A 12,786-nucleotide genomic window follows, 5' to 3' on the forward strand; every position below is an offset into this window, starting at 1 on the left:
AGGGTCCGACCCTGTACTAGATGGGTGTACCTATTAAACTGTCTGGTGAGTTGTTTCAAGCAAAACTATTGCTGATAGTGAACATGAACATCCAAAATAAAATCTAATGTAAGCCCAGATGTATTGTAGCCAGATGAGTTGTCTCCGTTGCTACTTTTATTCCGGTAAAACACAATTTTCAACATAGCATGTGATAAAAATAATCTAGCAAGTTACATTGGTTGACACTCAACTAATATTGCCTAATATTGCCCAAGCCATTTTATGAAGGTGACATGCAGATGTGCCAAATCAGGAATAGGCCTAACTCTTGTTGGTCAGCGCGGGAAGCTACGCACAGCACACAGTTTGACTAGGCTACTGGGGTTGTTCAGCATGCAAAATGACTTGTAGATCAGTTGCTGTCAACACATTGAAGGAGAGGACGCAGTTGTCACAAAAGATGAGCAGTATGGGCTCCCGAAAAGAAAGTGGGCTCCCGATGGGCTCCAGAAAGAAAGTGGGCTCCCGATGGCTCAGCGGTCTAAAGCACTGCGTCAATACAGACCCTGGTTCGATTCCAGGCTGTATCACAACCGGCCGTGATTGAGAATCCCATAGGGCAGCGCACAATTGGCCCAGCGTCATCCAGGTTAGGGTTTGGCCAGGGAAGGCCATCATTGTAAATAAGAATTTGTTCATAACTGACTTACCTTGTTAAATAAAAAAGTAATTTGAGCAACAAAAAGTCAACGTTTGTATTGATTTTCTGAACGATGCATGCTACATTTAGTTCGGTTTGGGGTCACACAGACCAATGCACTCATATCTTTAACATTTGAACTGGGATCGATGCATATTGGTGAATCGTTACATCCCTAATAATTACTAAGGCTTTCGAATCTGGATTCTGTCAAGTTTTTATAGGTAGCAAGGCTGCAGGTATAAGCCATTTGATGAAATGAGCCCAACGATCTGTCCATTCAATTAGGTCGTAGTGCCTTCTTTACTTTCCTTTGTGCTATAGTTTGAGCAGTGGTGTCATCTCCAAAGCGTGTGTAAGGGGGACATTGGGAGTGAACTGTATGTGTGTGTTTTGTAAGAATAGAATAGAATGGTTTTATTGCATCCTTTGTCTAAGCCCCTCAATTATGAATCGTAATCCACAAAGATTGAGAAGGAGATCCAACAGCTGTTCATTGCAAACCGGATAAAAGGTACTTGTCGTGACCTGCCAGTAAAACCCCGGACATCCCTGGAACTTGGCGGCTCCTTCGTTCCTCTGTTTCCTTCTCCCTCCTAGCTGATGAAAGGAAAGAGATGAGAGAAAGTGAGTCAGATGCCGTCAACAAGTCAACAGGTATATTCATGTTCAGTTCTCTCCTCTATTGCAAAGAAAAGAAACCACCAGGAATTCAGAGTTGTAAACCAGCGTCTAGTTATTTTACCGCTGCTACTGTGTTTTGAGAAAATATTTACAGTACATAAAGTGCATATATTGTAAATAACTGAGAAATTGTTGACAGCACATGGATGTTTTGTCTTTAAAAACAAGGGAAACAAGTCAGGATTAAAATGGGCAAAAAAAACAAAGAAAATGCTAACAACACAAGCTATAGCGATGGGATATAGAGTAACACTATTTGAAAGGGTTACAGAATTTAACTAGGAAAGTCAGTTAAGAACAAATTCTTATTTACAATGATGGCCTACCCCGGCCAAACCCTCCCCTAATCCAGACAACGCTGGGCCAATTGTGCACCACCCTATGGGATTCCCGATCACGGCTGTTTGTGATACAGCCCAGGATCAAACCAGGGTCTGTAGTGATGCCTCTAGCATTGAGATGCAGTGCCTTAGACCGACGCGCCACTCGGGAGCTGAAAGTCATTCATATCATGCCTGTTTTTAAAAAGGTGTTATGAAAAAGGTGTTAGTACAGTGTTACCGGATGTACTGCATTAGCTTCTGGTATTTGTTGGGGGAATCATTCCCTTATCTCTTTCTCAGCACTGTGGTGGAAAGAGCTGAGGTGTGAAGTGGGCTGCCAGTAGACCCCAAAAAGGGAGGAAGCAGAGTTTGAGTGTCACTCTCCATATCCCAGTTCTTGCAGCAAACTGATTTAGCTGTTGAATTGCCCTTTTATTGTCACACTCAAGCGCTGCCAAGTGATGAGTTCCATGTAGGGGAGCTGTGAAAAACCATTATAATTGTTTTGTAAAATGTAATTCCATTGGGGAATAGGATATAACAAAGTCTGAATTCCTATGTATATCCCGAAATGTTTTGTTAACTGTTACATCTCACTTTGATTATTTCCATATTTATTGTAAAGACAGAAATCAACAAAAAGGGTAATAAGTGGTTAGTAGCCTGTCCAAAGTCTTCATTTCCCCCTTCAGGGACCAAGTTTTTGTTTGGTGGTTTAAGTGTTGTAAATACAATACTGTCCCTGCCCAACCAATCACATGCTTCAAAATTAAATTTAGCAACGGCTCTTCCCATGTCCTCACACAATCCACTAAACTCTTAACCCATGACTGAATGAGCTCTTTCCCACTCTACAGAATGACACTTTTCACAATATGGCGGGACCAACAATGAGAACATTCACTCTAAAAACAACGGCAATGACAACAGCAATGTTGAAAGGTCTATTGAAAGCATGAGAGCTAAGTTTAGTACTTGAGCATAACAACAATAGCAGTAGCCCTGTACTGTATTCTTCATCTCTCATTCACTCACCTCTTCAAATGACTGTACACTTGGCAAGATTTAATTGCAAACACAGATTGACTGTGGACATGCTCAAAATCCCACAATCGATATTGTCATCAGCTGCAGGTCAATGAAAAAGACTGGGAGTGGCGCCAAAAGGGGAGTACACTAAGTAATTGGCTCAAATAGACTGCCTCTGAATACAATACAGTAATGTTATCTAACAACGCCCACGTGCAGCAGCGTCTCACTACAGTCAATGTTTTTGTTTGAACTTTTGAAAGGAGCAGTCTTTGAAATGTGAGACGTTTCTAGCACGCTTCACCTTAACCTTACATAATACTGGTAGTACAGGTTGGCTCTTGATGTCAGAGAGCTGCCAGGTGCTGTCTGTTGTTAGTGTGGAATCGAGGCTGTGACTGTGGTACCTGTTTAGATACCCACTCCTTTTGAGAGGGCACAAGGAGTACATGTTAGGTTTGGCAGATATTGACCTCAAAGGTAAGGCCATGTCTCTTTCTGACCTTTGCCCGGTTATGATAAATTGAGAGACTAGAACTCCTGTTCGTGCTGTTGGGAAATGCAGTGCTGTCCTGTAATGTATCCCTTTTCAGCAAGGCTCAATGGAAGTGTTACCCAAGGAACTTACTTGTTTCAGAAATATGAAGGAAAAAGGTATCGTTGTAAACTAAGTTAACATCCAGTGGTGTGATCTGAGGCACCCTCTTTATAACATTTACAACAGTTAATTATTTTATTTGCATTGCTCTTGTTGACTGCATAAATTGATAGAGATGTCTAAAGGGATTAGTGCTTTGACCACATAACCATAGATCAAATGATAAGAGAGTCATCTTTAATTTTACTTACCACAGTTATATATGCCAAGATAGCAGAATCTTACTGGGATGTGATTAACTTTTGCAATCAGTGGAAGGGTCGTTCCACCAATTCGGTGCCCTTTTGAGAAGTGTGACTTTGTCCGATTTTTTAAATTTTATTTTATTTATTTAAAAAAAAAATGTTTTAGATATCCCATCTCAAGAGATTAAATATACTATAGTATAAACGCAGATTAAAGTAACAGGTTAGACTGTAACAGGGTTGACGATTTCTTCTTAAATCAGCAAAAAATCCCCTTGTGACAGGGAGAATGGAAACGTGTTGTGTGCAACAGGGAGTGGCAATTGAATGTAACCTGAAATGGGAAATGAAATTGTTAAAAGATTTCTAGCCTGTCTATCTATTGGTAACAGGGTTGACGTGTTATGCTCGACCAGCTCATTTTCCCACCACAAAACACCAGAAAATTGCCAAAAATAGTAGGACCATCTCATCTGCTTTTACTCTATGATTTGACTATAAGATGTTCAACCTTTCCTTTGAAAAAAATATTTAAAAAGGAATAGTTTCACCATATTAAAACGAGAGTTCAGTTCACATAACACGGTTGACCTTAATATGAGACAGATGTACAGTACCAGTCAAAATTTGACAATCCTACTCATTCAAGGGTTTTTCCCAATTATTTGCTATTTTCTACATTGACGAATATTAGTTAAGACATCAAAACTATGAAATAACCATATTTAGCATTCTCTCAACCAGCTTCATGAGGTAGTCACCTGGAATACATTTCAATTAATAAGTGTACCTTGTTCATTTGTGGAATTTCTTTCCTTCTTAATGCGTTTGAGCCAAACAGTTGTGTTGTGACAAGGTAGGGGCGGTATACAGAAGATAGCCCTATTTGGTAAAAGACCAAGTCCATATTGTGGCAATAACAGCTCAAATATGTCACGCCCTGGCCATAGAGAGGTTATTGTTCTCTATTTTGGTTAGGCCAGGGTGTGACTAGGGTGGGCATTCTATGTTCCGTTTTCTATGTTTTGTGTATTTCTTTGTTTTGGCCGGGTATGGCTCTCAATCAGGGACAGCTGTCTATCGTTATCTCTGATTGGGAGCCATACTTAGGTAGCCTTTTCCCACAGGGTTTTTGTGGGTAGTTGTTTTCTGTCTTGTGTTTTTCACCTGACAGACCTGTTGCGCTTTGTTCCACTTTGTTTTTGATTCAGTGTTCAGAACTAATAAACATGATGAACACGTACCACGCTGCACCTTGGTCCTCTCCTTGCAACAACCGTTACAAAATAAGCAAAGAGAAATGACAGTCCATCATTACTTTAAGACATGAAGGTCAGTCAATTCAGAAAATTTCTAGAACTTTGAACGTTTCTTCAAGTGCAGTCGCAAAAACCATCAAGCTCTATGATGAAACTGGCTCTCATGAGGACCGCCACAGGAAAGGAAGACCCAGAGTTACCTCTCCTGCAGAGGATATATTCATTAGAGTTAACTGCACCTCAGATTGCAGCCCAAATAAATGCTTCACAGAGTTCAAGTAACAGACTGTTCAGAGGAAACTGCGTGAATCAGACCTTCATGGTCAAATTGCTGCAAAGAAAGCACTACTAAAGGACACCAATTAGAAGACGAGACTTGGTTGGGCCAAGAAACACGAACAATGGATATTAGACCGGTGTAAATATGTCCTTTGGTCTGATGAGTCCAAATTTGAGATTTTTGATTCCAACCGCCGTGTCTTTGTGAGATGCAGAGTAGGTGAAAGGATGATCTCCGCATATGTGGTTCCCACCGTGAAGCATGGAGGAGGTGTGATGGTGGGGGCTGCTTTGCTGGTGACACTCTCCGTGATTTATTTAGAATTCAAGGCACACTTAACCAGCATGGCTTCCACAGCATTCTGCAGCGCTACGCCATCCCATCTGGTTTGCGCTTAGTGAGACTATCGTTTGTTTTTCAGCAGGACAATGACCCAAAACACACCTTCAGGCTGTGTAAGGGCTAGTTGACCAAGAAGGAGAGTGATGAAGTGCTGCATCAGATGACCTGGCCTCCACAATCACCCAACCTCAACCCAATTGAGATGGTTTGGGATGAGTTGGACCGCAGAATGAAGGAAAAGAAGCCAACGGGTGCTCAGAATATGTGGGAACTCCTTCAAGACTGTTGGAAAAGCATTCCAGGTGAAGATGGTTGAGAGAATGCCAAGAGTGTGCATAGCTGTCATCAAGCAAAAGGGTGGCTACTTGGAAGAATCTCAAATATAAAATATATTTGGTTTGTTTAATACTTTTTTGCTTACTACATGATTCCATATGTGTTATTTCATAGTTTTGATGTCTTCACTATTATTCTACAATGTAGAAAATAGTAAAAATAAAGAAAAACCCTTGAATGAGTAGGTGTTTCCAAACTTTTGAATGGTACTGTATATTATTTAGTATATGTAAAGACAAGATTAAATAAAGAATAGTCTGATGAGTGACAATATTAGCCTTGTGAATTATATATTATCACTTGTGAATGATGCCCAGCATAAGAAACAATGTATTTTTTTGCGTTTAAAAAAAATCATAGTCTAGCCCATATGCCTAGCCCATATGCCTATATGTTTTAATAAGTTTTGTATCACAACTAAAGTGGCCAAATAAATTATTAAAATGAAGCACATGAATCTCCTTTACAAGGGGTGTAGTGCCTAACTGGCATACATAAGCAGTGCGTAAAAATAAAGAAACACACTTGAATGGGTAGATGTGCCCAAACTTTTGACTGGGACTGTGTATTGCACAGCTGAGAGTCAAGTGGAGGCAAATGAATTGTCCTGATTAACCCTCCCAGCTACACGACATCCCTTCAAATTCAGCCATACCCGTTGCTGACAGGTGTATAATAAAAAATCGAGCACACAGCCATGCAATCTCCATAGACAAACATTGGCAGTAGAATGGCCTGTACTGACGAGCTCAGTGACTTTCAACTTGGCACCGCCATAGGGTGCCACCTTTTTTCAGTTTGTCATATTTCTGCCCTGCTCGAGCTGCCTCGGTCAACGGTAAGTGCTGTTATTGTGAAGTGAAAACGTCTAAGCACAACAAGCTCACAGAATGGGACCGGCGAGTGCTGAAGCGTGCAGCGCATAAAAATGGTGTGTCCTCGGTTGCAACAGTCACTACGGTGTTTCAAACTGCCTCTGGAAGCAACGTCAGCACAATAACTGTTTGTCGGGAGCTTTCTGAAATGGGTTTCCATGGCCGAGCAGCCGCACAAGAGTAAGATCACCATGGGCAATGCCAAGCATCGGCTGGAGTGGTTTAAAGCTCGCCGCCATTTAGACTCTGGAGCAGTGGAAACGTGTTCTCTGGAGTGATGAGTCACACTTCACCATCTGGCAGTCCAAACGTACTAATCTGGGTTTGGCAGATGCCAAAAGAACACTACCTGCCCGAATGCTTAGTGCCAACTGTAAAGTTGGGTGGAGGAGGAATAATGGTCTAGGGTTGTTTTTTTATAGTTAGGGCTAGGCCCCTTAGTTCCAGTGAAGGGAAGTCTTAACTCTACAGCATACTATGACATTCTAGACGATTCTGTTCTTCCAACTTTGTGTCAAAAGTTTGGGGAAAGTCCTTTCCTGTTTCAACATGACAATGCCCCCATGCACAAAGCGAGGTTCATACAGAAATGATTTGTCAACATTGGTATGGAAGATCTTGACCGGCCTGTACAGATCTCAGACCTCAATCCCAGGCCTAATCGCCCAACATCAGTGTCCGCCCTCACTAATGATCTTGTGTCTGAATGGAAGCAAGTCCCCGCAGCAATGATCCAACATCTAGTGGAAAGCCTTCCCAGAAGAGTGGAGCAGGTGTCCACATACTTTTGGTCATGTAGTGTATGTTTTTTTTATTTTTTACCGTTGGTATTTCTAAACACCTAGTATACAGTATACCGCCCAAGCCTAGCTGATATTGTGTAGCAGACAGCTCACAAAAAGACCCGTTATGTGTTGATGATACAAGTAGCCTGTTGTGCCTAAGTTTTCAGACATGTAAAACCATGCAGTGAAAGTCCTTCTCTAGCAACAGTATCCACCCCTCAAGCCAGTGCTGTACACAACTACAAAGATGAGGCTTGATGAAAGCAGATGTCATCCAGCGCTCCACTCTCTTCAATGGAGCTAAGACCCATTGCATTATAATCATTAAAATAGGCTGGGTGTAAATGGGTGTCATCATGCACATGTTTAGTGAAGGGAGGCATGGGGTGGTAGTGCAGGGTGAGGAGGGGTATGGACAGAGAGGCATGCCTGTACTTCCTCTCCCCCCATTCTTTAATGCTCTGTGAATAGCCCTGTGGCCGTGGCTTTGTCCAAGTCATTGTCGGTCGGCTTAGAGAGCCTCTTTGCCAAGTGAGAGGCTTTGCCGACATATGTCACTTCAGTGAATCTCCTATAGCTCCTTTAGCCGCTTGAGTGGAGGGGCGGACGAGAGGCGTTCACTAGGCGAAAAATAAGCAACGTGAAGGGTGAGCTGGAATGCTCACTGTCTGTTCCTGTCCTGTGTGCCTGAACTTGCACAGCACAGATGTCTGAGGCATTTAAATGGACTTTCAGTGCAGGTGATTTGCTCACAGCCTATAGGCATCCACAGTTGAAAAATTCCAGTGAGTATACTCTATTTTCCATGCCCTTTACTGTATGTTGTTGCTCTTTGGAAAGGAGTTTTTTTATCAGTGGATTGATGATTAATAGTATGTTTGGAATTTCAAGTCAGTAAGTAATAAGGTACAATACAATGTGTGTTTTGAGTTTCTGTGGTAAAGGGATTAGCAGTGTGGTGGACCCACACTCATTCCTCGGCCGACTATTGGTCATGTAAACACAATCCCTGGGGATTGGAGGGTTCAACATCCTGACGTGGTCTGGTAATAGATCCCTCTGCTTCCAAACAAATGTTGGGAGCATGTTACCTGTTTCTATCCCAAAGCATTGCGTATCTTCAATACTGCAAGAATGGACTTCATCACATTAATGAATTAATTGACGTTTTATTTCATCCAACTTTGGCTATTTGAGTCAATGTAAACTGGGAGGTTGTTGCATGATCTTCCATGCACATACTGTACCCTGAGGAAGCCCAATCATTTTCATAATCCAAAGGGTTATTTATGTATATGAAACAGAGGCTTTGTTTAGCTTGAATGAGTTACATCCTTGGTAAGGTCAGGCATAATGTTGATTCTTTGTTGTCAGGATCAACAAAATCTGGATAAAGGGTCAAATTCTGTTACTTTAAGCAAGGTTGCTCGCATTTTATGGACTGTTTTACATATATATTTTTTCTACAATGAAAAAACAAATTAATCACAAGAGTTTTTTTTGTGTTTTTTTTTTGTTTGAAATATATGTGGTTCATCGTGTGATGCTGTGACTGTTTTACCATACCGTAGTTGCTTTACCATGGATTAGGTTTATTTCTGTCGCAAAAAGGCAACCAACTATTAAATTCCAATTGAAATTAAATTCACAAATTGAAAACTAAACCTCACTGAGAATATTGGGCAATTTCTAATGTGTTACTTGACTCTCAATTCCATTGTTGAATTGGACTAATCCTAGCCCTGGTGTACAGTAATTGCCAAATTAACCTGCATTAACCCATATTACTAACTAGGACCAACCGGCAACGTTACACTCCATTGTGGGAGGTTGGCGGGTGATACATCACTGGTTTGTGTTTGGACAAGGCAGACTCCCGCTCTCGTGACTGAGTGATTAGTTTGTAGAGTGAACCCTTTGGCAATGCCACTGTACCCACAGGCTGAAACTCACAATACCCACAGGCTTACTACTATATACAAACTTAAGTCTACCCACTCTAGCAATCATCCATAGCAGCATCTTATATTATGTGCCAATAAGGTTTACTGTAAGCATGCCATTTGATGCTGCCATCCCAGTTTTACAATCAAATCAAAGTTTATTTGTCACGTGCACCGAATACAACAGGTGTAGACCTTACAGTGAAATGCTTACTTACAGGCTCTAACCAACAGTGCAAAAAAGGTATTAGGTGAACAATAGGCAAGTAAAGAAATAAAAACAACAGTAAAAAAGACGGTGAATAATAACAGTAGCGAGGCTATATACAGGCACCGGTTAGTCAGGCTGATTGAGGTAGTATGTACATGTAGATATGGTTAAAGAGACTATGCATATATGATAAACAGAGAGTAGCGTAAAAGAGGGGTTGGCGGGTGGTGGGACACAATGCAGATAGCCCGGTTAGCCAATGTGGAGGAGCACTGGTTGGTTGGGCCAATTAAGGTAGTATGTACATGAATATATAGTTTAAGTGACTATGCATATATGATAAACAGAGAGGAGCAGCAGCGTAAAAAGAGGGTTGGGGGGGCACACAATGCAAATAATCCGGGTAGCCATTTGATGACCTGTTCAGGAGTCTTATGGCTTGGGGGTAAAAACTATTGAGAAGCCTTTTTGTCCTAGACTTTTCACTCTGGTACAGCTTGCCATGCGGTAGTACAGAGAACAGTCTATGAGTGGGGGGGCTGGGGTCTTTTTAGGGCCTTCCTCTGACACCGCCTGGTGTAGAGGTCCTGGATGGCAGGCAGCTTAGCCCCAGTGATGTACTGGGCCGTACGCACTACCCTCTGTAGTGCCTTGCGGTCGGAGGCCGAGCAATTGCCGTACCAGGCAGTGATGCAACCAGTCAGGATGCTCTCGATGTTGCAGCTGTAGAACCTTTTGAGGATCTGAGGACCCATGCCGTATCTTTTTAGTTTCCAGAGGGGGAATAGGCTTTGTTGTGCCCTCTTCACGACAGTCTTGGTGTATTTGGACCATTCTAGTTTGTTGGTGATGTGGACACCAAGGAACTTGAAGCTCTCAACCTGCTCCACTACAGCCCCGTCGATGAGAATGGGGGTGTGCTCGGTCCTCCTTTTCCTGTAGTCCACAACCATCTCCTTAGTCTTGGTTACGTTGAGGGATAGGTTGTTATTCTGGCACCACCCGGGCCAGGTCTCTGACTTCCTCCCTATAGGCTGTCTCGTCATTGTCGGTGATCAGGCCTACCACTGTTGTGTTGTCTGCAAACTTAATGATGGTGTGTGCGTTGGAGTCGTGCCTGGCCATGCAGTTGTGGGTGAACAGGGAGTACAGGAGGGGACTGAGCATGCACCCCTGAGGAGCTCCAGTGTTGAGGATCAGCGTGGCAGATGTGTTGCTACCTACCCTCACCACCTGGGGGCGGCCCATCAGGAAGTCCAGGATCCAGTTGCAGAGGGAGATGTTTAGTCCCAGGATCCTTAGCTTTGTGATGAGCTTTGAGGGTACTATGGTGTTGAACGCTGAGCTGTAGTCAATGAATAGCATTCTCACGTAGATGTTCCTTTTGTCCAGATGGAAAAGGAGGGCAGTGTGGAGTGCAATGGAGATTGCATCATCTGTGGATCTGTTTGGGCAGAATGATAATTGGAGTGGGTCTAGGGTTTCTGTGATAATGGTGTTGATGTGAGCCATTACCAGCCTTTCAAAGCACTTCATGGGTACAGATGTGAGTGCTACAGGTCTGTTGTCATTTAGGCAGGTTGCCTTCAGGGACTATGGTGGTCTGCTTGAAACATGTTGGTATTACAGACTCAATCAGGGACATGTTGAAAATGTCAGTGAAGACACCTGCCAGTTGGTCAGCACATGCCCAGAGCACACGTCCTGGTAATCCGTCTGGCCCCACAGCCTTGTGAATGTTGACCTGTTTTAAAGGTCTTACTTACGTCGGCTACGTAGAGCATGATCACACAGTTGTCCGGAACAGCTGATGCTCTCATGCAAGCCGCCTAAGTGTTGCTTGCCTCGAAGTGAGCATAGAAGTTATTTAGCTCGTCTGGTAGGCTTGTGTCACTGGACAGCTTGTGGCTGTGCTTCCCTTTGTGGTCTGTAATAGTTTGCAAGCCTTGCCACATAAGACGAGCGTTGGAGCCGGTGTAGTACGATTCAATCTTAGCCCTGTATTGACGCTTTGCCTGTTTGATGGTTCGTCGGAGGGCATAGCAGGATTTCTCATAAGCTTCCGGGTTAGAGTCCCACACCTTGAAAGCGGGAGCTCTACCCTTTAACTCAGTGTGAATGTTGCCAGTAATCCATGGCTTCTGGTTGGGGTATGTACGTACAGTCACTGTGGGGACGAAGTCCTCGATGCGCTGATTGATAAAACCAGTGACTGATGCACTTATTGATAAAGCCAGTGACTGATGTGGTGTACTCCTCAATGTCATCGGAAGAATGCCGGAACATGTTCCAGTCTGTGATAGCAAAACAGTCCTGTAGTTTAGCATCTGCTTCACCTGACCACTTTTTTTTATAGACCGAGTCATTGGTGCTTCCTGCTTTAATTTTTACGTGTAAGCAGGAATGAGGAGGATAGAATTGTGGTCGGATTTACCAAATTGAGGGCGAGGGAGAGCTGTGTGTGGAGTACAGGTGATCTAGAATTGTTTTCTCTCTGGTTGCACATTTAACATGTTGATAGAAATTATGTAGAACTGATTTAAGTTTCCCTGCATTAAAGTCTCCGGCCACTTGGAGCGCCGCCTCTGGATCAGCGGTTTCATGGTTGCTTATTTCCTTATACAGCTGACTGAGTGCGGTCTTAGTGTCAGCATCCGTCTGTGGTGGTAAATAAACAGCGACGAAATGTATAGCTGAAAACTCTCTAGGCAAATACTGTGGTCTGCATTTTATCACAAGATACTCTACTTCAGGCGAGCAAAATCTAGAGACTTCCTTAGATATCGTGCACCAGCTGTTGTTTACAAATATGCACAGTCCGCCCCCCCTCGTCTTACCGGAGTGTGCTGTTCTATCTTGCCGTGCAGCGTATATCCCTCTAGCTGAATATCTATGTCATCATTTAGCCACGATTCCGTGAAACATAAGATATTACAGTTTTTGATGTTCCGTTGGTAGGATATTCGTGATCGTACCTCGTCTAATCTAAACAAGGGTAATCCCAAACCACTGGCATGTTTTACAACAATGATGTACCAATGAATTACACCCGTTGAGAGAGGATGTGTGATATGGGACATTACTGTTATTCAGAAGAGAGTTTAACTGTCTTTCAATACTTGGATTGGAGTAAGGAAAGACATGGTGATTGCCTAGCCGGGTTGTTTAAGTATTTGCTTGGGCAATGGTGCTGC

The 12,786-nt window shown here is 42.9% G+C and overlaps 1 protein-coding gene across 4 annotated transcripts in view; it reads left to right on the top strand.

Moving 5' to 3' along the window:
* Nucleotides 1-12,786, top strand: part of chl1a (cell adhesion molecule L1-like a) — a 118,945-nt gene that overhangs the window by 32,366 nt on the left and 73,793 nt on the right. For 2 of the 4 annotated variants that reach the window (XM_029719447.1, XM_029719450.1), the window contains exon 1: nucleotides 3,058-3,198. The exons of 1 other annotated variant lie outside the window; for it this stretch is intronic. The gene's annotated coding sequence lies outside the window, so the exon portion shown is untranslated. Of the gene's footprint in view, nucleotides 1-3,057; nucleotides 3,199-8,149; nucleotides 8,224-12,786 lie in introns of those variants that run through there. One more of the 4 variants, XM_029719449.1, reaches the window with a different exon arrangement.

Source organism: Salmo trutta, chromosome 28, assembly GCF_901001165.1.
Source record: "Salmo trutta chromosome 28, fSalTru1.1, whole genome shotgun sequence".
Taxonomy (NCBI): domain Eukaryota; kingdom Metazoa; phylum Chordata; class Actinopteri; order Salmoniformes; family Salmonidae; genus Salmo; species Salmo trutta.